This window comes from Vulpes lagopus, chromosome 9 (genome assembly GCF_018345385.1).
Source record: "Vulpes lagopus strain Blue_001 chromosome 9, ASM1834538v1, whole genome shotgun sequence".
Lineage (NCBI taxonomy): Eukaryota > Metazoa > Chordata > Mammalia > Carnivora > Canidae > Vulpes > Vulpes lagopus.
In genome coordinates, this window is record NC_054832.1 from 64428264 (window position 1) to 64454351 (window position 26088).

The 26088-nt window shown below is 40.3% G+C and overlaps 1 protein-coding gene and 1 pseudogene across 15 annotated transcripts in view; one reads left to right on the forward strand and one right to left on the reverse strand.

The window, feature by feature from the left end:
- CRH (corticotropin releasing hormone) overlaps positions 1 to 26088 on the forward strand; it is a 178547-nt gene that overhangs the window by 81187 nt on the left and 71272 nt on the right. For all 15 annotated transcript variants that reach the window (XM_041769123.1, XM_041769117.1, XM_041769119.1 and 12 more), the window contains one exon: positions 9723 to 9787. The gene's annotated coding sequence lies outside the window, so the exon portion shown is untranslated. The remainder of the gene's footprint in view (positions 1 to 9722; positions 9788 to 26088) is intronic.
- The window catches only part of LOC121498621, a 136575-nt pseudogene that overhangs the window by 42495 nt on the left and 67992 nt on the right, over positions 1 to 26088 (reverse strand).

A 26088-nucleotide genomic window follows, 5' to 3' on the forward strand; every position in this document is an offset into this window, starting at 1 on the left:
TAGTTGACCACCAAGCTAATCAATTTAAAGACATGGTAAATATTGAAAGGTTTTTATGTTGGAGAGAGATTTCATCTGTTCTGATTCTATGAGTAGAGCTGTGGGAAATCAATTCCATTTGGAGCCCAGTATGGGATGTGAGGGGGAGGAGCAGTGTGGGGACTGGCCGTGGAATGGAACAAGGTGCCATAGGGTCCATAGAACTCTGAGTGAGATGAGGTGGGGAAGAATGAGAACAAGGCTCAGCCCCAAGGCTCATTCAAGGTATGCTCAGGTATGTATGGCAGCATAGGTATTTGTTTATTCTACATATATTTGGCTTTATGTAGCCTACTTCTTCCAAACCCCCTCTTTCTGTTCTCTGTTTGGAATGCTACCCATGTCCCCTTGGTGACTGATGTTAGCTGATGGTGCTGATCAATTAAATTATTGGCGTCAACTTCAGAAAGAACACCGTCATTAATTGAAATTCATTGACTAATAGATTTCTCTTTAAATGTCACGTTTCCATAGCAAGGTGTTTCAATAAGACATAAAATGTTTCAACAAGTTACTATTTTAAAAGAAGTTTATTTCATAAAAGGAATTTGAAAGAAAATCCTCCTACCTTTACCTACACTATATTATCATTTGCCTCATAACTCAATGAAGCAAAAACAATAGGAGGTCATCCTGGCCTGAGTTTGGTCTTTGGTACGTGGACGCTCCTGCTCTGGACCCCAGGACCACCTGTGGTGGCTACCCTTTAATTAATCACTGTGACTGAAGATTTTGGTGGTTCTATTTCCACTTAATGTTCCCCATAGAGATCTGATTTTCTCTCTGCATATGCTAACTAGTAAACTAACTATAGCACAATGATTTTCAAACTATGTTCCACCAAGCACAAAGGCAGTGATCTCCCAAGTTACCGCAAGGTTGTTAAATATGCTGGTTCTGGACCTTAATTTTAGAGATTCTGACTCAGTAAGTCTGGTGTGGGGTCCACATTTTCAGAACCACCCTCCTGGGGAGGGGACTGGGTAATAGTAGACAGATAGGTGGCCTTTTCCCTATTTTCTACCAGAGTACAAGTTTTTTTAAAAAGTCTGAAAACAACTTTGGAAAGAATACTATGTTTATCGCATCCTAATATGACTTTCAGAAACTTAGAGACTTTCAGAAGCTTAAAAGAAGTGACTCTGTAACACAGGGTGTTACTAGCTGTTCCACTTCTGGAAAAACAGTAAAATGCTTAGTCTACTACTTCTTCCTTCACCCTGTCCTTTACTTCCGAGCAATTGAATTCTCTGTGATGTGTAGGGGATGCTAGTGGATATTTTCATGAAAAGATTGATTGAAATATTTTAGAGATGCTCTCCCACTCTTGCATGAAAGATTATAAGAAACTAGGAAGCCTTCCTACCTTCCCTCACATATGGGGTTGGTGTCTGAGACTTAAATACAGTAAAGTCTTATGTTCCTACAATTTAGAAGATTCTGGTCACTTGAGACTGATTGAGAGATTAACTGGATTTTGCTTCTAGAATTCATGCTTTTCTTGAAAAAAATATAAGGTATGTTTAGAACATTTAAGAAGATAGAGAATGGGACTTCATCTAGTTGAGAAAAAAGGTTGCTTTCTTGGTATCTGCTAATATATTGATGGTAATATTTGTGGCAGAATTTAATCTGAAGACTGCTCTATCTGTAACCTGCCACAAATTAAAGCATTTTTTAACAAGTTGATACAAATATACTTTCATGTAAGAACATTTAGAATATCTGGGCGTTTGGGTCGCTCAGTCAGTTGAATGTCTGACTCGTGATTGCATTTCAGGTCATGATCTCAGGGTTGTGGGATTGGGCCCAGCATCAAGCTCCATGCTCAGCAGGGGGTCTGCTTGAAGATTCTTTCTTTCCCTCTGCCCCTCTCCCTCCCACTCTTTCGCGCGCATGCGCTGGCACACATTTGCGCACTCTCTCTAAAATAAATAAATCTTAAAAGAACATTTATAATATCAAGTTGACAACTGAACAATCTTTTGAATTATTAAAATGAATCATTTCACATTACAGGAAAACTTCTCTTTGCCTTAAAGAAAAACCAAATTTCCTGAGAATGAGAATCAGAATAAATACTGGTTTAGTTTAAATTTTATGATAACTAACATATGTTTATTTGACAATAAATATATTTATCTGATAATGAATATATTTATATGAACAATGTAATGGCTAGCTGGTGCTTTCTTCTCAAAACAACTGTGCCAATAGCCCTTCAGTTCTTTTAAGTGTTCTTTTTTAGCTAAGGAAGAAATACATTGCTGGGAAGATGGAATTAGACATACTTTTTCTATTTCTTTGGTTAAGTACAACCCAAACCCTGGACAGTATATATAAAACACACATAAGAAGGTTATGAAAGGTGGAGAGAAGAAGGCAGAACAGCTAGGAACCTTAAGATTCAAGGAACACTATAATGGTAAATTCCCTGGGTTTTCTTTTTGTCTTGTAAATAAAGACTTGGAGCTTAATAAGCCAGTAACCTGGAAGCATCAAGTGTAAAGAAAGCTCCAACATAAGCCTGCTGTCTGTAGCCAAAGGACTAAGAGTCAATTTAGGAAGACAGAAAACTATGATTTATTTGTTTATTTAATTTTTAAAGACAGAAAACTTTTTTTTTTTTATACCTCCCCCACTCTGGCCCAATCTAAGACAGAAAACATTTAGATAATAAGTGCTCTACTCCAGTCAAACATCACAGGAAAACCATGGTCCTACCTTAACCCACATTGGAAAAGATTCCTTCACTTTGTAACAAGGAAACCTCTATGCTGGAGAGCTGTGGGAGGGGACCTAGTAGAGAGTTAGGATTCTCATCACTTCTCAGTGGTAAGGAGACCACTTCTCTGCCCTCATGGTATTAGTAGAGGTATGTTATCTATATATAATGTAGTACCCTGAGCAACCACTAAAAAACTACAAAGAGGCATTCAAAAATAATATAGATAAATCTAAATGGATTTTTAAAAATTTTTAAGTAACATTAGGAAATGTTTAAGACAGGCCAAAGAAAACAGAAATGGAAAACTCTAAGAACAAAGAGAAACAAGAAATACAATGACATCCTTAAGCCACAATGTATCAATAATTACATTAAATGTCAATGGTTCAAATATACAAACTGTAAGACAGAGATTGACAGAGTATATTAAAAAACATGGCCCAACTAACTATATGATGTCTATAAGAAACTCACCTCAAATATAACAATAAAGATTGAGAGTAAAAAGATGGAAAAAGATGAAAATTGTAAACATTAACCAAAATAAATCAAGAGTGGCTTTATTAATATCATAGAAAATATAAATAAAATAAAGGTCTAAATAAATAGACATATATTCATGGTTTTGAAGACTCAGCATAGCAAGATGTCAATTCTCTCCAAATAGAATGTGCATGTTTAATGCAATTCTTATCAAAATCTAAGCAAGATTTTTATAGATGAAGACAGGATTATTTTAAAATTTATATGTAAATGCAAAGGAACTAGAATAAACAGTTTTGAAACAGAGGAATAGCGTAGGAAGAATCACTCTATCCAATTTCAAAACTAATTATAAAGCAACACTAATCAATATTGTTTGGTATGCATAGAGAGTTAGACACATAGATCAATGAAATGAAGTAGAGAACTCATAAATAGACCTATACAGATTTGCCCAACCAATTTTGACCAAAGTATAAAAGGAAGTAAATACAGGAAGGATAACTTTTATAACAAATGGTCCTGGAGAAGTTGGACAAGCAGAGGAAAATAAATCTTGCCTAAACCTTATGTCTTATACAAAATTGTGGGCGACCATGGACTAGCTGGAGTAACTGAACCAAACCAGGCCCGGACTTGCGTCCCTCATTCACTCAAAAGGCTTGGGAGCCTAAAGGGTGAATAGTTGGGTGATGCTTGAGAAAGGGCGTGAGCAATGGTTCTCAGGGCTCGCTTGTACGTGATCGCCCACATAACACAATAGATACAACTTATTCTGACTTGGGCATAAATGTAAATAAGGGTCTGTGCTGTCCTTGCTGGTCTCTTTACCATATCTAATATTCCTTTGAAGTATGCACATCTGGAGCAACAAGCTTATCTATTTACCAAGGTCTTCTGGCACCCATGAGTCTGTCTTACATGCTGAAAAAGGGGAACTTTGGAGGGTTTCACAAACATGCTAAAAATATATACCTTCTTAGCTTTGTTTTGCTCATGCTATAAAATGTTGTAGAACCTTGAATAAAGCTGGCACTGCTTGGACATCATCCACTGTGTCCCTCCTGTCCCCATCTCTTTAATTTTCTTTTATTTTCCTCATCCCCTTATCCTTGGGACCCTGATCGTGTTGCCGCAGCGCGCACAACACAAAATTTAACTCAAAATCAATCTTGGACTTAAATGTAAAGTGCAGAATTATAAAACTTTTAGAAAAAAATATATGGGAAAATCAGTTTGAGATCTGGGGCTAGGCAAAGAGTTCTTAGGGTGGACACCAAAACCACAATTCATAAAAGGAAACTTGATGAATTGGACTTGATTTGAGTTTAAAACATTTGCTCTTTGAAAGACCTCATTGAGAGTATAAAAGAAGAGCTACAGACTAGGAGGACATACTTGCAAACCACATCATGTGACAACGAACTAGTATCTAGTTCTAAAGAACTCTCAAACTTCAACAGTAAAAGAATAATCCAATTATTAAATAGTCAAAAGACATGAAGAGACATTCCACCAAAAGTGGATGTATACAGGGCAAACGAACACACAAAAAGGTGTACAAGATCATTATCCATTAGGGAAATGCAAATTAGAACTACAATGAGATATTACTATACACCTACCAGAATGACTAAAAAAATGTGATAATACTAAGTGCTGACAAGGATACAGAGAAGCTGGATCACTAATACGTTGCTGTTGAGAATGTAAAACAGCACAGCCTTTCTGGAAAACAGTTTGACAGTTTCTACCTATGCAACCATTAAGTTGTTTTTTTTGTAGTATCAATAGCTAGGCTTCCATAGTGACTATTGTTCATCTGATTGACTCAGACTTTTTAAAAATAGCAGTTGCTTTCAATGAAGTTATGATAAAACTGTAAGCCTGGGAACCATCTTGCCTTAGATGCCTTTGGGTATCTTTCATTCTTTTGTATTAATTTTAAGCCTTGCTATTACCATTATTTCTAGGTTCTTAGATGAACATCATTATAACTGAAATTTTGACAACTTTTTAAAAAGAGCTGTAATCATTACTATTTCTTCTAGGACATTGACTTTGAACCCATTTGGGACTCTAGTAAAGTCTCCCATAGCTGGCTCAGCAAAATACTGGGAAAAGACAAAGTTATTCTGTTTCTCACCTGCTACCTCCAGCTGTGCTCTAGTCATGAAGCCAAAGGGAATGCATTGCTAGGCATGATGTACCTGTAACATGAAGTACCTCTGGAAGCACCTCCTGAATTTTTAGCTGCAGACCTAGTGAAGGGACTTAAGTGACCCTCATGGCTCTTTGCTATTAGGTAAATGGACTGTGGCACGGAGAGAACTAAAATTCCTCTGGGGGTATATTAGAGTGTCTGGGTCGAGAGGGTCCATCAGGTTCTGCCTGGTTGGTTGACCTCCAGATCCAACTGTGGGCTCCAGGGATTTCTTTTTTTTTTTTTTTTTTAATTTTTATTTATTTATGATAGTCACAGAGAGAGAGAGAGAGAGAGAGAGAGAGAGAGAGAGGGAGAAGCAGGCTCCATGCACCGGGAGCCCGACGTGGGATTCGATCCCGGATCTCCAGGATCGCGCCCTGGGCCAAAGGCAGGTGCTAAACCGTTGCGCCACCCGGGGTTCCCTCCAGGGATTTCTTTGCCAGTTAAATGACTACCCAGAGTGATCCCTCCTCCACAGAACCCGCACCTTCATGGGGCATACTTCCTTGGGATTTAACTATACATTGGTCCAAATTGAACCTGTAGCATCCAAAGTCCCAAATGATGCTGCCCTTTCACTAACAGTTCTTTTCTTTTCTTTTTTCTTTTCTTTTCTTTTCTTTTCTTTTCTTTTCTTTTCTTTCTTTTCTTCTTTTCTTTTCTTTTCTTTTCTTTTCTTTTCTTTTCTTTTCTTTAGAGAAAGCATGCACAATTTGTGGGAGAGGGGCAGAGAGGGCAAGAGAATCTCAAGCAGGTTCCATGCAGGGCTAGATGTCACAACTCTGTGATCATGACTGGAGCCGAAACCAAGAGATGCCCAGCCAACTGAGCTGCCGAAGCACCCCAACAGTGCATTTCTAATTGGAAAAGGATGGTGGTTTTGAGGCCAGGGAGGGTATTTAATGCATGCTCTTTGCCTGATTATTTTCGAACCCTGGGGGTCTGGGCTCTTGGTATTTGTCTGGCTGTCCTAGTGTCTTAAGCTCTGGGAATGACAAGTACTATGTACTGGGTTGGAAAGGTCAGCCTTGCCAGAAAGAGGTTCTGTCCTTGTTAACATCTCAGCTTGATTAATGTCTGCTGCTTCTATTTTTCCCTGCATGTTTTGTTCCCTGGATCTTTGGTTCACCAATTCTTTTATTTACTAAAATTTGGAAGGTGGAGACAGAAGAAGAAAAGATTTTTAAACTTTGAATTCTCACTGTTTGGAGTCCAGCACATGATTTTTTGGGTTCAGGTTGGAAATATTTGGATAAGACTAAATTTTAATTTTTCTCTTTAGTAGATTATCCTTGATTTTTACTTTATTCTATCATTGTCAAAATTCACTAAGTTTGTATGTATCTGGATTGTTTTGTGTTGCAGAATCCTTCAGGCATGAGTGATGCTTATTTAGGCAATTGTATTCAACATCCATAATCCACATATAGATATTCAGTCATATTGGTGGTAAAAGCTTCTTAGGATGTGGAGTGGCATAGCTGTTCAAAATGGGAAGTTCTGGTTAGTGAAAAATAATTTTTGTGACAATAAAATATTGAAGAAAAGAACCACTTACCATGGTTATTTATAAACTACAATCCCTTGTAGGATCTCAAACAATAATGAAAAGAAAAACAAGAATGAGAACTTATCCCTCTTGAGAGTTTACTTTTTTCACTCTACATTCCCTAGCCGGAAGCCTCAATTTTTTAATCATGAGTTTTTAAGAGCATCATTTTGCATTTCCTGGACAATATATCATACAGTGACTCACAGTGCTGGGGTGTGCAGGGCAGGCACATCAGGTTGCTCTGAGAACAAGATGACATGATGTCACAGAATCAGCTCTGTGTAATGCGTCATCCACACAATATTACCAAGAAGCTCTTGGCTTGATTCTGAACCTCAGAAGATGCTGCAGAATGCTGGAGGGAAAAAAATCTGTCTAATGGGACTGTCTACTACATTCATAAAATAAAAATCAATTTGATCCTTTGGAGGTACCTTTACTCCCAAAGGATCCCAGTGTACTCAGCTCCTGCCCCAGGAGTATTAGTCATACATCTCTGAAACATCATCTCCTTTGTGCTAGAAAAGGCAGGCCCCTCTGAGGCAGCCGTCTCTGCAACAGGTTTTATTTTGAGAGGGATATTAAATAGTATTTCTGAATAAATGACAGGGGAAATTATAGGGAGGTAAAATGTAATTTCCTATGTGGGAATTTGAACAAGACCCTGTGGTTAATAATTCTCCTTTTTAATTTTTAAAATATTTTATTTATTTATTCATGAGAGACAGAGAGGCAGAGACATAGGCAGAGGGAGAAGCAGGCTCCATGCAGGGAGGCTGATGCAGGACTTGATCCCAGGACCCCAGGATCATGCCCTGGGCCAAAGGCAGGCACTAAACCGCTGAGCCACCCAGGGATCCCCAACAATTCTCCTTTTTTAGACAACTGCATGGTTTAAGAGGAAAGCTCCCTGTATATTGCAGAAAACATAGTGTGAGTTCACAGGGTCTTGGATAGGATGAAAAGGTCAGAGGAAACAGGTGAGAACAGTTGGAGGAAAAGTAGACTGTACCTAATAATGAGAAGAAATCAACCAATAGGTTTAAATGGATGAGAAAGTTATTAGGTTATCACCTGTATGAAAATGTGTCCGGTGTTTTGAGCTCTTGAATGTCCAGCATCTTGAATATGGAGAGTTTTTAAAAGACCATCTGTTCCATCTTCTGCATTCAGGTTAAATTGTTTAAAAGCAACTTGGCAAGATAAGAAGGTACCCTGCTTTAAAAAAGGCCCTGGGAAAGAATACCAGAGAACAAAAGATAACATATTACCTAAGTTAAATTCCTCAAGTTTCAACTAAAGCCAGGCTCTCCTTGTTCTTTGTTAAATGAAAAGTAGCTTCTTGTTATGTGAAAGCCATTCCCACAGTTGAAAGATACTATTGTGTGGCTCTTTTTGTTAAATTCTAATTCCATTTCCTTAAAAGTTTTTCTAAATTTTGTTTCTTATTTTTGACTCTATGAAGATATTAAATAGAAGAACACTTAAAACCTGCCAGAACTTCACTTATTTAAAGCACTTTTGTTATTATGACTATTATGATTATTATTTTATTATTTCATACTCCTTTTGAAGAATCCATAGAACCCTTCATGGAGAATATGTCTAAGAGCTAAAGAACTGCCAGGATCGGAAGAAGCCAGTGAAATCTTTTAATTTTTCTATCTGTGTAGCACAACAATGAGAGACATGCTGTAAACTAATTAGTGGAAATGTAGCCCAACTTTGATTGAATTGGGCTTTCAGGTGGCACCTGTCAAAGTGCATCAGACACAGCATCATTGGAGATTCTTGGCAGTACCAGTTATTTTGGTCCAGTCACCGGCTGTGAGGTTTCAACATGGCTGGTCCTGTTTTCCTTCCAGCGCTGGTATCAAATGGCTGTCCCTCAGGTATACTTCCTGGGAATGGTTAGGATCAACTCCTCATGAACAATCACCATCATTCCATAGGTTCAGATTTGCAAGGGTAATGTTCCAGAGGCTGTTGATTTCTTCCTTTGTAGTCTGTCAGTGATCCACATAAGTTGCACTGGGTGGTTGGTGGTGTCTGGCTTCAGCTTCTTTTTCTCATGTGTAAATAACTATGTGAAGGGTGATGCCACGTGTTAATTTGGCCAATTGTAAAACTCATTAAAACAGTAGAGTTATTTGTCCAAATAACATATAGTCATAGCAGATTAAAAAACCCAGTACTTAAATATGATAAAGTATATTTTTTTACTCACTTGAACTCACTTCAGTTTCTACTAAGGCTAATCTTGATTCTAAGAAAATATTTTTAAAACATTCAGCAAATATATGAGGCATCCTTTGGTACCATGCACTGTGCTAGGCATTGGATTTGCAATAATGAATAAGACAAAGTTGAAATTTGTGCAGAGAGATGACAGTATGCAGGAATGCAGTCTTCTTAGGGTTTGAAAACCTGCTCTGGAATTACAGTTCTTTTAGGATGTGTATGGTACCTGGGATCTAACTTTAGTTTCTCAGAGTTTCAGAGCAGGAAGTATGCTCAAACCCTTGTAAGTAGCAGCGGAGTAAAAATTAAAATGTACCAGGTGAAAGCATGCTTTTAGTGGCCTGCTTCTAGTTCTCAGAAGGAAAGTGTTGCTTGATCTTTGTTTCCCTTTGGTAAAGCAAAAGAGAAAAAGGAAAAATGTGGGGTCATGTCCACAGCATTAAGTCTCATGATGTTTTTTTTTTTTTTTCTAGAGGGCAGTTGCCCTGGTAGCTTCAAAATCACTTCAGCTTTCCCTCATCTTTCATCAGATGAACAGGTAGGTTAGTTTCATATTGTGATTTTCTTACCTACTTTTTTCTGATTCCCTCTGGTTTTTATAGTGTGGCCTCTGAGACAGTTTTCTTATGTTTTAAAATAAGTGTCTATTATAGAATATGTTCACTAAAAATTGTCCATGCTCATTAGGTTTGGAAAACAAAGGTATATAGAAAAGAAGAGAAAAAAAGACTATAACCCCATCATCTAAGCATATCTACAGTTTATATTTTGGTGCACTATCTGCCCCACTATATTTTTCTTTGCATAAGTTTTATTTTAAAATGTGAAATCATAACATATGTGTACTTTTGTTCCCTTTGTCATTTGATTTATCATTACTTCTTAAGTATTTTCCATAGTATAACACTCTTCAGAATCCATGTTTTAATTATGTCATAATATTCCATTGAGTGAAGTCACTTATTTTAACTATGTTCTCTCATTTATAGACTTCCAGTTTTTCAGCATAAACCATGCTAAAATGAATATTGCTGTGCAGATTATGTTAATGTAAACCTAAGAAGATACTAGTTTATATCAAAACTAATTCATCAAATAGTCTTGAATAAAACATTGGGCTTTAAAACAGAACTCTTAACTTTTTTTTTTAAAGATTTTATTTATTTATTTATTCATGAGAGACACACAGAGAGAGGCAGAAGGAGAAGCAGGCTCCATGCAAGGAGTCCAATGTGGGACTCAATCCTGGGACTCCAGAATCACACCCTTAGCCGAAGGCAGATGCTTAACTGCTGAGCCACCCAGGGATCCCAACTCTAAACTTTTCAAACACCTACTGTAAGCCTCTCTCTGGTCCCCTCTCTTCCCATGAGGAGGAGAATCTTGCTGCCTCTGTATATTTCTCCTTTCTCCCATCAACTATGTCATTTCCCCAATCCAAACATGCCTGAATTGAGCCCTTGACTGTCAGATTTTTGAATGACCAAGCCATTTTTCTGGAATAGTTCAATCAGCCCAAATGTAGCTATCCCTAATCGAAGCATAGATTTTAGCAACTATCTGATAAATTTACCCCAAGCTTCCTAGAATCAATTTAGGTCTGAAATATCTAGTTTGGTCAGTGTTAGGGACATTGTAATTTAGTGATAATTGCTGCATTTTTTTAGGGGAGGGATCCAGGCCCTCTCCTTGACAGAGTGTGGAAGAATGGAGTGAGGCAACTGGCAGGATAGTGGGCATGGAAGGTCTAAGAGATGTGACTAGGAAGTAGGAGGACAGTCTGGGAGGTGGTCAGTGAGAGAAGGCTCAGTAATTTTTCATCTGAAGTCAGCTTCAGACATTGTTCATGGCCATGAACATTGAATCTAGATATGCTCACATGCTTGGTTGAATGTCTTGGTGAGGACCTGAATTGGAAAAGGAATCTCATGCAGCATATTGTATCTATTTTGATTGATATTTCCTAAGATGGACAACTGGAACATTAAAGATTTTATGAGCCAATCGCATGCTTTAGAGCTATATAATGGCACATAATTCATATGATATAATATTGAAATGGAAAGTAAGATGTACATGATGGCTTCGGATAATTTTATCATTTGATTATAAGTTTTGAGCCTGACAGTTTAAGCAACAACCAAGACTAATGAGTAAGAGGATGTAAAACATCACTGTTATCCCACCTACCTGTGACCATCCAGGACTTCTTTGTACTATATGCAGGAGCTGCTTCAGGTAGGCAGGAGGCAAGGACAACGTGTGTGTGTGTGTGTGTGTGTGTGTGCGCACGTGCGCACACGTAGTGGTACATGTTACTCTGTTATGAGTACCTTATGGCCAGACCCTCCTGGGCTGATGCTTAGAATCAGTCATTACTACTGTTCTGTGCACCCAACATGCCAGTGGGTGTGACTCTGCAGAAATGTATGTGTACCTACTTATTATTGGAGCTTCCCTTGGAGGTATCTGGATTTGGTCAAGGGTATTGCTTGGCTGTATGCAAATTGTCACTTTTACCATAGCCTCCTATGTCTTCTTTTACCCATCTGCATGATTCTCCTTGCGTAGGAAGCAGTGAGCAGCAGTTGGGCACCAAGGAATCTGATTTTTCAGTGCCAAACAATTCAACTCTGTTTTTTTGAGTTTCATTAGGGTCCTGGGAAAGCAGGTGAAATTATACCTTGCCTGCTAGGTTGGACAAATGGCTTTTACCCCCACAGCTTCTGTGTCAGGCTGGGAATCACACTAGTGATGTGCTCTCTGATTATGTAGGAAGAAGCTCTCTGGTCCTAATTGTTTTCTACATAGCTCTCGTGTTACACAGAGACCAAGAAATAAAAGGGGTTTGAAGTGTGGTGCAGGCAGCTACACGTGTATAATTGCAATTTTCTTTTCAGTACTTTTCCCCATTAGGATTTAATTGCTCAGAGATAATTGAACTACATACAGGTCATGAGGACCTTATAAAGGGAAACTGCATTACCTTGCCAACAGCTATGGTCATTCCTGGGACATCTTCCTTATCCTGGCTCTGTACAATGTAGAACAAATGAATGGTGTTTTAGGTCTTGGTGCTGATGAAATGTAAAGAATCTAGGGTATTATTCATTGTGCCAAAGAAATTGTCTTAGAGAAATACCAAAAGCTGTAATGTCCACTCAGTTCAATTTTAGTGAGGAGCTCTACCAGGTCAAAGCACTTATTGTCGAAGGAGATGAGCTTTTTCTCAAAGCCAACTTATCTAGTTTAGCTGCTTGCATGAGTGGAACTGACCAGAATTGACTGAACTGTCCCCCTTATCTAGCATATGTAGTCTCAACCATGTAGCTACCCTGAGACATACCAGTTCTCACCAGGCCATTACCAAGTGTTACCCCAAAATGGACTGAGTGTAACACGGAGAAGCAAACTTGTTTGAATAATGCAGTTGAGCTGGGTGGATGACTGTGATGTCATAAGCCTCAGAGAAGAATAGCTGTTGTTGGCTTTTTGGTGTTTTGTTTTTGTTTTTAAGGGAGGAGGAGTGGTGTCTAGAAGCAGCAGGAGGAAGCAGGAAGAATGTCCACCTGTCTTCGTAGTATGTGGGAAGCAAGTGGATGAGCGTTCTCCACTGAGAGGCCTTCAAGGACAGTGATATCATTAGTCATCCAATAAATATGTGTTGAGTACACCCTGAGTGAGTGCCAGGGAAGCAATGTGTATGTGCATTTATGACCTGGGGAGATAAACATGATGTAGCACTGAAATCGATGCTCTTCCGATCCAGCTTTCAATCAAGTTGAGGAGGATCAGTCCAATGGAAGCAGAGCTCTAAGAGTCTGAGGTTGTCCAGGAATTCATTTACAGTGGACAGGAGTCCAGGCCAGAAGGGATGGTGTTGGAGGAAGGGAGCAGAGGGGGTCTGGGTGAGGGAATCCAGAAAGTCCCTCTCTTATCCCTGCAGCTGCTTCCTGCTGCTTTTTTCCACACACTGTCATACTCTTTCCCCTGTCCACTTGGTAGAGAATGGCTGTCTGCAACGACCCTGTGCTTTCCCTGCTTACGGGACCAGCCCAAATTGAAACTGGACATTCTTAGCCCCAATTCCAAATTTCCAATTCTGGTCCAACATAGGTCACCATAGCCAGGAGGGTAGGTCGCAGAGTATAAATATGCCTGGAATGTCTAGTTTGGCAAATGGCATTTTCCAGAGAAAGGAGGTTGTTGAGAACTGGGTGAAAAGCCTGAAAGGTGTCTTCTCTGGACCACTTTTCAGAGTTGGGGAGGATGTTGGGTGTAAGTCCTCTCGTGTTGAGTTTTTATAGGGGCGGCTGCTGTATTTGGGTTCACTGGAAATTGTTGCTTTTCCCCTGAAGCCTCCTTCAAACAACTCCAAAGGCAGAAAAATGCCAAGAAACTCTCCAATCTAATCAGATTAACCTTAATAGTAAAGAGACAGTTTTACTCTCCTGCTCTAGTATTAAAAGGAATTTACATTGGGTTTCCTTCTCCTGCATAGGTCATTGTTCATTGGCAGCATGTTTTTATTCATATAGAAAATGTAGTATATGCTTAATTCAGATGAAAAATGAATATACATCTAAATGACAAAGTAACCTTTTACTAATTTTTCTCAACCAGCTAAGCTTCCTATGTGTGCAGTTCTCATCTTGCTGTATAGGAGGCCTCTTTGCTTTTTAGACATGCTCTTTGTGCATGCAAGGTCATCTGTCAGAGCTGGTACAGCTGCCGGTGTCCCTGAGCTGCTGGGCCCGAATCACTCTTCATCTCCTGGTGCTGACGGCAAGATCAGCCCTGTTATTGATGATGTCAGGCTTGGCCTTTGGTGTCTGATGGATGGAGCCTTGGTCCGGGTTTATGGATCATATTTTTAATGGAAGACAGTCAAAACTCAAAGAATTTGAGTGAATCCTTGGCTTGGCATTCCCTGCTTGGACAGACCTGCCGACAAGACTAGAGAAGTCTATTTTTAGAGCAGATGGAAAAGACCTATCAGGGGCAGAGAGAATAAATCAGGCTTTTCTCTGAATTCATTTGCTCCATTCTTTTGTGGTTTATGTTTCCAGTACAATTTGCTTACTCGATGTGCAGTAACAGGGCAGAGATCTGGATCCTACCTTCAGGGGGATTTCTGTCTAGTAACAAGCAGTTTCCATCAGCATGCTTTGATAGAGAATAGAGGTATTAGGAGGGAGCTTAGAAGTGTCTGACCTACACATGGGGGGAGCCAAGAGGGGTCTAGGAGGAGGTAGTTAATGGAGATCTGAATGATGAGTAGCTGTCAGCTGGTGAGGAGGGCATGGAGATAATGATGTGGGTACGGGTACAGCTACTTTGGAGATAGGAGAGCAAAGTGTGTTAGGGCATCTATGGAAGCTCAAGAGCACAGGCATGGGGTGGCCTAGGGCTAGGGTAGGAGCCACATTGTACAGGCCAAGATGCTGAGACTTTCTTCCAAAGAGAATATAAACCACTGAAAGGCTTTAAGCAAGGGGGTTGCAGGCTCTTCTCCTTTAGCACCTCCAGCGTCTCCTGCGGAATCAACAGTGCTTTAATGAAATGTCATGATTCCAGTTTGGTAAATGTTCCCAGGCGCATCGTCATTTTACCAATGTGCATGAATTAGAAGTGATTAAAAAAAAATATGTACTTGATCCTGTCTGTTGGGGTCAGCTGAGGCCCTTTCCCGGATTCCTCTCTTTATATATTCAATTCCTGCCAACCTTTGAGACTCAAGCCCTGGATTCCTGTCTAGTCTGGCCTCTTGACTTGATGGAAGGATTGACATCTGTAGGAGCCCATGACATATGTTTGTCTCTGCTTGCCTGGTGGGAGGTGAGTTATTTTCCCTGTGAGGCATACAGGAACCTGTGTCATTTCTGCATAGTCTGTAGAAAGTGTGGGGACAGGAACTTAAGTCACAGCTGTTACATCGAGGCTCTGCAAGGATCCCCACAGGGCCCAATATGCTGGAGGTTTACTTGAGTACAGAGAGGTTATTTTCATCACTTTGGAGCTGTTTCATTCTGTGCTTCCACTCGGGTGGCCTTCTTGCCTCATCCCACCATTTGCGTCAACAACTGGGGGTGGCAGGGGGTGGAGGACACAATTGAGGAAGATTCCAGTTGTCAGTAAGATTGGTTTATGTGCTCTGTGCTGGAAGTGCAGGAGGACAAAGTTCAGTTTTATCCCATTCCGAGTTTTATTTCTGACTCTGATTTCTGGAGACCTGAAGGTGTTAAAAATGATTTAGCCAAGACTATGGGCCAGGAGTGAACACACTGGGCTGGCCTGCTAGCTTTGCCACCTACTGACCCTGTGAGCATTTGGCAAATAAGCCATAAGTTTCTTCTCTAACAGAGTGGGAACAAGGATTCAGAGAGTTACTGTGAAGGCTTTTCTTTTCCAGTGTTCTTGAGATATAATTGACATATAATACTGTGTGAGATAAAGGTATACAGTATAATGATTTGATACACATCTGTATTGCAAAGTGATTACTACATTACTATAATAAGGTTAATTAACATATGCATCACCTCACGTAATTACAGTATTTTTGTGCATGATGAGGACATTTGAGATCTCTCTTACCAACTTTAAAGTATTTAATACAGATATTGTTAATTATAGTCACCATGCTATATATTATTTTCTTACAATTAGAAGTTTTTAACCAGCATCTTTCACAATTCTTCCAACTCCCAGACCCTGGCAGACACCTTTCTAATCTCTTTGCTATGAGTTTGGCTTTTCTTAGACCCCACATATAAGTAAGATCATAGAGTATTTGTCTATCTGACCTATTTCATTTAGCATAATGCCCTCAAGGTCCATCCATGTTGTTGCAAATGGCAAGATTTGTTTCCTTTTTTATGGCTATAAAATTTTCCTCAGGGTGTGTATGTGTGTGTGTGTGTGTGTGTGTGTGTGTACATGTACATGTGTACCACATCTTCTTTATCCATTTATCCATCAGTGGACACTCTGGTTGTTTCTGTGTCTTGGCTATTATAAATAATGCTGCAATGAACATGGTGGTGGGGGAAGCAGATATCTCTTTGAGATAGTGGTTTTATTTTCTTAAGGTACTTATCCAGAAGTAGGATTGCTGGATCATTTGGTAGCTCTATTTTTAGCTTTTTGGAGGAAACTTATACTGTTTTCCATAGTGGCTGCACTAATTTACATTTCCACCAACAGTGCAAAAAGGTTTCCTTTTCTCCATATCCATGCCAGCACTTATTATCTCTCGTCTTTTTGATAATAGCCATTCTGAAAGTGTGAGATGATATCTCATTTATCTCATTGTCATTTTGATTTGTCCTTCCCTGATGATCAGTGATGCTGAATATCTTTTCATGTACCATTGGCCATTTGTATGTCTTTTGGAAAAATGTCTACTCAGATTCTCTGCCCATTTCTTAATCAGATTATTGTTATTTTGCTCTTGAATTGTATGAGTTCTTTATATGTTTTGGATATTAACCCCTTATCTGATATATGATTTGCTTGTATTTTCTCCCATTCCATAGGTTGCCTCTTCATTCTGTTGATTGTTTCTTTCACTGTGCAGACGATTTTTAGTTTGATGTAGTACCACTTGTTTAGTTTTATTTTTGTTGCTTGTACTTTTTGTGTCGTAGCCAAAAATTGTTGCCAAGACCAATGTCGAGAAGCTTTTTCTCCATATTTTCTTCTAGGGGTTTTACAATTTCTTGTATTTTAGTCTTTAATCCATTTCAAGTTAATTTTTGTGAGTGGTGTAAGATAGCGGTCTGGTATCATTCTTTTGCATGTGAATATCCAATTTTATTGAACTGGCACTATTTATTGAAATGACTATCTTTTACCCATTTAGTATTCTCGGTTCCCTTGTCAGGTATTAGTTGACCCTATATGCCAGGTCTTGATTCTGTTCCACTGATCTACATGTCTATTTTTATGCCAGGGCTATACTGTTTTGATTACTATAGCTTTGTAATGTAGGTTAAAATTAGTATAATACCTCCAGTTTTGTTCTCCTGTCTTAAAATTGCTTGGAGTATTTAAGGCCTTTTGTGTATGCATATGAATTTTAGGATTATTTTCTGTATATCTGTGAAAAATGCCATTGGAATTTTGATAGGTATTGCACTGAATCTATAGATGGTTTTAGATAGTGTGAACATTTTAATAGTATTAATTCTTCTGATCCATAGACATGAGATTATCTTTCCATTTATTTGTGTCTTCTTCAGTTTCTTTTTTTTTTTAAAATTATTTATTTATGAGAGTCATACAGAGAGAGAGAGAGAGAGGCAGAGACACAGGCAGAGGGAGAAGCAGGCTCCATGCACCGGGAGCCCGACGTGGGATTCGATCCCGGGTCTCCAGGATCGCGCCCTGGGCCAAAGGCAGGCGCCAAACCGCTGCGCCACCCAGGGATCCCCTCTTCTTCAGTTTCTTTCATCAATATCTGATAGCTTTCAGTGTAGCAGATCTTTTATCCTCTTGGTTAAGTATATTCCTAAGTATTTTATTGTTTTTGATGCTGTTGTAAACAGGATTATCTTCTTTATTTCTCTTTCAGATATCTCAGTGTTAATATATAGAAATGCAAATGATTTTTGTATGTTAACTTTATAATACTGAATTTGTGTATTAGTTGTAACAGTTTTCTGGTGACTCTTTGGGTTTTCTATATATATGATCATATCATCTACAAACAGACAATTTTAGTTCTTCCCTATTTAGATGCATTTTATTTCATTTTCTTGCCTATGTGCATCAGCTAGGATTGCTGTGAAGGCTTAATTGTACTTAGCAGATGCTCAATAAATGGCCACAATTATTCATGAAGTGATATACAGTAAAAAGCTAGCCATTATTAGTATAATGACAAGTGGTGGAAAGCATGGGCTTTAATGATGTGGAGCTCATGTTCTCCAGAAAATTATAGAATCTGTGCAGCAAGGAATTGGCAGGATTCTTCCTGCATGAGTACGTTCCCACCTGTGTTGCCTTGCTCGTCTCAACCTAATCACATATTTTGCCATCACCGTGAAGGATCTTAGCACATTAAAAGGATGTGTGTAAGACAAATTGGACTTATGCTGCCACAAACCCACCAGAGCACATTGAGAACAAAAGAGTGAATCTAAACATACACTTATTGATTAGACTCCCTTGGGTGAGTAGCCCTGTACAGAGATGATGGCCCTGTTTCAGAGTTCATTAGTTGGAGATTAAAAGCTGGACATAGGCATAGTCTTAGGCATGGCAATTATTGAAGGACAGCTGTGACCCATACTTCCAAATGAATCATTAGTGTTATTACTATAGTTGAGGTGGAAGATAGTGTTTTTAATTTTAAAACTTGCTTTGAGGGATCCCTGGGTGGCTCAGCGGTTTGGCACCTGCCTTTGGCCCAGGGCGCGATCCTGGAGTCCCGGAATCGAGTCCCACGTCAGGCTCCCGGCATAGAGCCTGCTTCTCCCTCCTCCTTTGTCTCTGCCTCTCTCTCTCTCTCTATGTCTATCATAAATAAATAAATAAATAAATTTTTTTTAAAAAAAGATAAAACTTGCTTTGAGAAGGCCAGGTGCTGCAGACAGAAGTAAAGGGCCTGGCACCAAGCAGTGCTCTTGATTGCTCCAGCCACAGCAGGGACTGGGACTAGCTCCAAGTAGCCTTTGCCATTCAGGGGGCATGAAGGTGAAGAAGCAGTGACATCTGCAACCTCCTGACTTCTCCAGATGCTGGAGAAGTGAACTGCACATTGTAGCTCTAAGTCTACAGTTGCTATTCTACCTTAAGGATCTTCATCTAGAAGAATGGGTTCACAAGCCTCAGGGAAATGTCAGTAACAAACATTCAGAAAAAAAGAAAAAACTTTCTTCATTTTGGCAACAATTCATGAATAGAGCTTGAAAGATGACATTCAAGGCAAGGGTTTGGAGATTCTGAAGTTTCACCCCATGAGTCCCTGTCTTTGCTGAAGTTCCCAGCTGTCAGGACCAGGCTGGTAAAAGATCGACTAAATTTGCTAGCTCACTTAGTTGTCCTTGAGGCTGGAGTCTGGACAGAGGTCACTTAAGCCTGCTGACCATGTGTTCCTTTGTACTCCTGTGGTGAAGGGAGGCAATGGGGCCAGCGGCACAGCTTGTAAAATCCACCACCATCTGTGTTCATTCGTCAACAAATGTTTGATGCCCATGATGTACCCAGTACTGGGCTGAGGAGGATCTGGGACTACAGAGAAGAAAGTCTTGTTTCCTGTTCTCAGAGTCATGGTAGGATGGGGCAAGCACAGATAAGTGGAGTATAAGTATGATGTGACAGGGACTAGGCAGGATATCAGGGAAGTGCAGGGGAAAGGGCCCCCAACCCAGCTCAGCCTGGAGGTGATGCTTAACCTGTGGCTTTAAGGACTGTTATGAGTTGAATAGTGTCCCTTCCTGCAAAAGATATGTAAGAATCTTAAATCCTTAGTACCTCAGAATGTGACCTCATTTGGAGTTAGGATTTTTTTTTAATTTGAGAGAGAGAGAGAGAGAGAGACAGAAAGAGAGAGAGATAGCGAGAGAGACACAGAGAGAGTATGAGCAGGGGAGAAGGGGGAGAAGGAGAATCAGGCTCCCCGCTGAGCCAGGAGTCAAATGCAGGACTCAATCCCAGGACCTTGGTCCCAGGACCCTGGATCATGACTTGAAGGGTGCATTGTGTAAATCATAAAGATCTTGGCCTGGTACCATGCTAAGAGGTTTGGGTTTAATTCTGAAAGTGATGGGGAACTACAAAAGAACTCCATCACAATCAATTTGGTAGCATTACAGAAATGTAGTTTCGAGGGGTGGTGCTTAGGGAGGGCGGTTGCTGTGGCAGGCCTGGCAGGGAGTGACAAGATCTAGAATCAAAGCAGTCACTAAGAGAAGAGGGGCCAAGAGGAGGTGCTGCTGAGGAGATGGTGACTGGCTGTCTGTGGAACAGAATGGTGGGATGGGGGAACAATGACTGATGATGCTGGTGGTTTCATTGAAACGGGGACAGAAGAGGAGCAGTTGCCTGCTGGAAGATTGGTGCCATTCTAGACCTGTTAAGTTTGAGGATCCAGGGAAACATCTTAGTAGAGAAATCCTGCAGGGCCCTGGATAAATGTGAGGAACTTAGGGGATGTTGTCCAGTCTCTTACCTTATGTGGACAAAGTCACCTGTGATTTAGCTATGCTGCTGGTGGCTTACACTAACTGGGGTCCCCAGTTCACACCAGACAGACCATATGTGGCTACTCAATCTTGCTGGCCTGGGGCTAGCCTAAGAGGTGGATGTGTTTGGTCATGGGTCAGCCTTTGGGAAACCCATTTTAGAGATCTGAGCTAGTCTCCCAGTCTGAGCCTAACAACTCCTAATCCAATACCTTGTTCTCATTCTTCTGATCTTTCTGATCTATACTCTACTACATTGCTGTAATTTGAGCTGTGGGCTGATGTCAGTGGGCACAATCCTGGGCTTTACATCTGGATAGCCCCTCATGTGGGGTTTGACTTTGCCCGCACCCCTCCCCCCCCGCCCCGTGGATTGTGCAGGCAGCTTCATTTTGCTTAGTCTCCACATGCCTCAGTTTCCTCACCTCAGTTCCAGCCATGGTCATCATCCTTATTGTAGAGGGAAACATGCTGTCTAAAGGAAAGGTACTTCACAACTGAACATTTAAAAAAGTCTTCTCAGTGTTATTAATAATATCTTGCCTGCTGGAAAGACCACTGTATTGTTTTAGGCTCTCTGCTGGGAGCTCATGCTTGGTATTTGATTTCTTTCCATTGATACCTTATCTTTTCCTAAACTAACTCTCTTTTAAGATTTACTTTTAGATTACCTTAAGACGGTTTTCCATTGGTGTTTTTCTGTCACCTTCTTTTCAAGTGACTCTTGCAGCACTTAATAAGCTTCTATTGAAGCATGCACTCACTTTTCTCCCAGCCTGAGCTAAGGGCCTGGGCTCTCTCTCAACACCTGCTGGCTACATTCAGGAATGTTATACTCATTTTCCAGCCTCATAACTAGATGAATTATATTATATTCAGCTCAAGACCTGTAAGCCAATCATTCACAGTGAGATGACAGAACTGGATTCCTCATTAGAAGATGCTCAGAAGGATTAAGGGAAAGGCTTCATTACTATTAAAATCAACTAACATCTGTCAGATGCCCACACGGTAAAAGCTCCATACAGCACAGAGAAAGGCACAGCTGTGTCATTATCCAGAAATTCTGGGCCATTGACCAAATAAAGGAGAAAATCCTCATATGGGTTCCTGTCGTCAATAAACCCTTAATATTGGATCCCATGACTCCCTAGCCTGGCTCTATATCAGCTCCCCAGTCTAGAAGTACAGAATCTGGAGGGTGAGATTTAGGAATCAGTGTTTTTAAGAATACTTAAATTTGAGGCCTGCCGTAATGCTCTCAAAGGCACCTTGATGGACAGTACCATCAGGGATGGGAGCAACTTGATTGCCTTTACCCATCTTCCTTTATGCTCACTCTCAGTTACTTAGTCAACATATATTTTATTGAGGGCTGGCTCTAGGTCAGATGCCTCATGGTCAGTGCTTCAGCTAACGTACCAGTGAGTAGGAAGGACACTTCCATGCTCCCAGGAACCCAGCATCTTCTGCTGTGACCTTTAGGCTTGCCTGGATGAGAGAAGGCCTAGAGTTCTGCAAAAGGGAAGTCAGAGTCTTTGTGGCTGGGAGCATGAGGAACTGTATAAATAGGGAAAGACCCATACTACTTCTCTCTTTCTTGCTTTTGCCTTTTTGCCACAAATATTTATGGAGGCAACACTTTATGATTTGGATCTAGGTTACTCTGGGTCCAAATGCCATCCACAGATAGTGTGGTGCCAGGCCAGTTCCTTCTGTGACATGGGACCTCCTAGTGCAGAAAGGATAGCATGAGGGTGTGGTTCTGTGGTGTGAAATCAAGGCCTGGACACAGACCTTGGCTACTGGGTCTCAACTGAGCCAGCACCTCCTCAGTGGGGTCACCGCTAATACCCCAAACACCCAAAGAGTCACTGTCCATCTTAGTACTTGGTTTTATTTTTTTCATGGAAGTATCACCATCTGAACTTATTTTGTCCTCATTGCTTTCTTGTTTTATGTTGCTTCTTTCTGCCAGAATGTGAACTCCATGAAGGGGGACATCTCAGGCTAAGAGAAAGAGCAGGGTGAACTCAGCCCTTTAGATCGTGAGAGGGCTCTGGTGACTGAAGTACAGTGAGGAAGGGGAGAGGGTTAGGAGGTCACTCAGAGAGGCAGGCAGGGGCCATTCCCTTGTAGGTTCAGTGAGGACTTGGAATTTTATTTTAAGGGAAATAGGAAACCATTGGAGGGTTTTAGGCAAGGGAGATGTATGATTTAATTTATGTTTTAAAAAAAAATACCCACCTTCCCTTGTGCAACTAAAACATTACCAGCACCTGTCTAGAGCTGAAGCTGGTTTGGTTTTTGACAAAATTTTGGGTTTCACCATGCACTGATGACAGACACTAGCCTTGAAAAGGCAGCAAGATTTAAGGTAGACTACATCTCTGAAAACAATGCCTAAATCTTGTTCCCTGTTGTTCCTCGAGATGGGGCACCAGGTGCAAGATTTCCCTGCTGCACTCTGCTTCTGCTTTGACAGTTGCTGGTGGCACTGGCCTTGTAAGAAAGGCCTGGACCTTCTTTCGAGCCTGCCTTGTCCTGTGGTCACTGGTTCTGTCTTCCTGCCCACCTTGTACTAGGTTAGGCTTCTAGGCCTCTGTGTCTTTGCTGTCTCTGGTTTTCCTGGAGACCTGTGTCCAGGACTACCTTGAGTCCATGTACAGCTTCTTGGAGCTCAACAAGGCAATTTGGTGCAGCTTGGTTGTGAAGCTGTGTGGTTTTCTTGTGTGACTCACCTGGCACTCAGCAGGGAGTTGGACTGGGATGCAGGGCTTCTGTCTCCTATTACAGTACTTCTGTTATAAAGTGTTGTTTCTAGATTTTCCTAGGACATTCAAGTGAATCCTCTGTGGAGTATGTTTGCTGGCTTTTTATGATACTCCTCCCTTAAACCGAATATGCTTTAAGATATCTAACAAACATACATTAAGTACAGATTAGAAAAAATTTAGAAAGGGGAAAAAAGCAGAGATAAAATGGTATAAAATGAGGCCAATTTAAAATGCAGACTGGAAATTCTTTACACTTGCTTATGGGTGGATGACAAATTTGCTTCTCTACAAGCAATGTAAAGGACAGCCCTGCCCCTGCCTTCTGTGGACAGTCTCTGTGGCTGACAGATTCATGAGGGGTGGAGGTGTGCTGGTTCTCAGCCTTGACATGCAGGGTAAGGTTCCTTTTCAAACACATGGCCCTCTTGGGGACAATGCAGACAGTGTAGGCAGGTGTTCATGGGGCCAGGCTTGCAAAAGTAACAGGACTAAAAGAGATCATGTGCTGTGATCATGTGCTGTGGGGTGAGGAACATGTCAGTTTTAATCCTACTGCTATGCTTATTAGCTGTGTGATGTCAAACAAGTTTCTTAATCCTTAAGAGTGTCAGTTTCTACATCATAAAATCAGACTAATAATGCTTATCTTGTGAAGACTGAATGATCTATGTAAACTCATAGGATGTATGCCCCCAAGTGCAGCCATTAGCGTTGTCATCACCAAGATAAGCAAGTTGATTGACAACTGGCTAATATTTATTGAAACCCAACTATATGAGTATCTACACTACCTTACTTACCCCACAACAACCCCGGAAGGAAGGCATTATTATTCATGTTTAAAAGTAAAGAGCTATATAGACTCAGAGAAGTTAACGAATTTGCCTAAAATAGCCAACCTTCATCTACCTTGCCTCTTTAAGGGATTAAAAAAAAAAGTGCTCCAAGGAAAAACTTCAGTCTTGCCCAGGGAGTACTAATAGTAATATTAATTATAAATATAATCCTTATTGGACACTTTTTTAAAATTTATTTATTTATTTATTTTTGGACACTTTTTTGTGTTAGGCATTGTGTCATGTATCTTACATGAGCTATCTTAATCTTTAAACAACTCTTTGGTATAGTTATTGTCTGTATGCTTTTTTTATCTTTAAAATACTGCAGCTTACAAAAGTTACTTTAGCAAGTTGAGAATCCAGAATTCCTTAGACAAGCACAGGAGACTTTGTTCATTTGTTTGTCCAACAGCTAGTCATTGAATAGCTGCCATGTCCCAGTCTCTCCGCTAGGCCCTGAGAATTCCATGATGTACAAAACAGAAAGAGTCACTACTTTCTTGCAGCCTGGGACTCTTGTGGGGGAGACAGTCACATCTAGCAAAATAGGCTCAGATATTAGTCTCTTGTCTTTAATTTTGGATTTCTTGTTCCTACACTACATTGGGAGCTATAGTTTACCTTCCAGCCTGCTGGGCTGGTCTTAGCCATTCATATTTTTGTAAAACTAGGTCAAATTTCATCAGAGCAAATGGGCTCACTTTATGAGGTGTTTTGTTTCTTTTTATTTGTTTTAGCTATAGATCTTTTCCTTCAAACAGATTCTTCCATAAGAGCCCTCTGTAGGTGTGAGAGGTTGTCCATCTGACCGCTATCTATATATCTATATAGTCACATAAATACATATGCACACATACAGATTAGTGTGTGTATAAGGGAGGAAAAACTGCCTTTACCCTCTTAGGTTTAGTGTTTGGAGGCCTTCAAATTAAACTAACAAAAGACTGATTAGTGGGAGAAAAGACATTTTTAATTATGTGAGTATGTACGTGGGAGTTCACAGAAAAATGTGACTCAAAGAAGTGGTTAGAATTTGGGGCTTATTTACCATCTTAATAGGGAAAAATAAAAGGGAGAAGGGCATTTATGGAAAACAAATGATTTCTTAATAGGGGAAAGGGTGGGGATTAAAGGGCATTTAAGAGAAAGAAAACAAGTGACTTTTTGGAAAGATAAATGGGCTTTTAGGAAAAGAGTTGGGAGAGAGGTTTTTTGATAACGTCTGGGTGGAAGAGTGAATCTTCCGTGGTTGCTTCTAAGGGATTTGTGACATTTGAGTTCTTTTGAGGTGTTTTTTGGAAGTTCTGCTTTTAATCAGAAAAGGCATTTCAGGAATTCAAGTACTTTCAGCTCAAAATAATTTTTGTGCCATAGTGTATTCTGGATCCCTTCATGTCATAAATACTTCCATGATCCCATGCCCATATAGCGTCATGCACAGAGATGAGGATTGGTGAGAGGGCATCTAGAAATGGTATCATTTCTAGTTTTTTTTTTCTGGATCAGGGTTTTAGGCCCACTTTACGCAGAGGTTACCGATCTCCATAGTGTGGGATTCACATGCTTCCAGGTATGTGGGAGAGCTGGAAAATCCATACTTACCACATTTGTATCACCTTCTGTTCATTCCATAAACACTTCTTGATTACTTGCCAGATGCCAGGCATGGTACTGCAGGTGGAAATATAAGAATGAAAAATATCCTCACTTTTAAGAAGCTCATAGCCTAGTGGGGAGACAGTAATGAAATTCATAATTAAATATTATCTGATAAATACTAGTAGAGAAGGGCCCAATGATACTATCAGAGAGAATTCTCAACTCTGCCCAGGATGGGGGAAAGCAGTGAGAGAGACCTCACAGAGGATATGGCTTTTGAACTGACTATAGAAGGATGGATAGAAGATCACCAGGGGGACAAGGACATAGCAGGCAGAGGGAATGTATACAAAGGCACAGGAGTAGGGATGCCTGGCTGGCTTAGCGGTTGAGCATCTGCCTTTGGCTCAGGGTGTGGTCCTGGAGTCCCGGGAT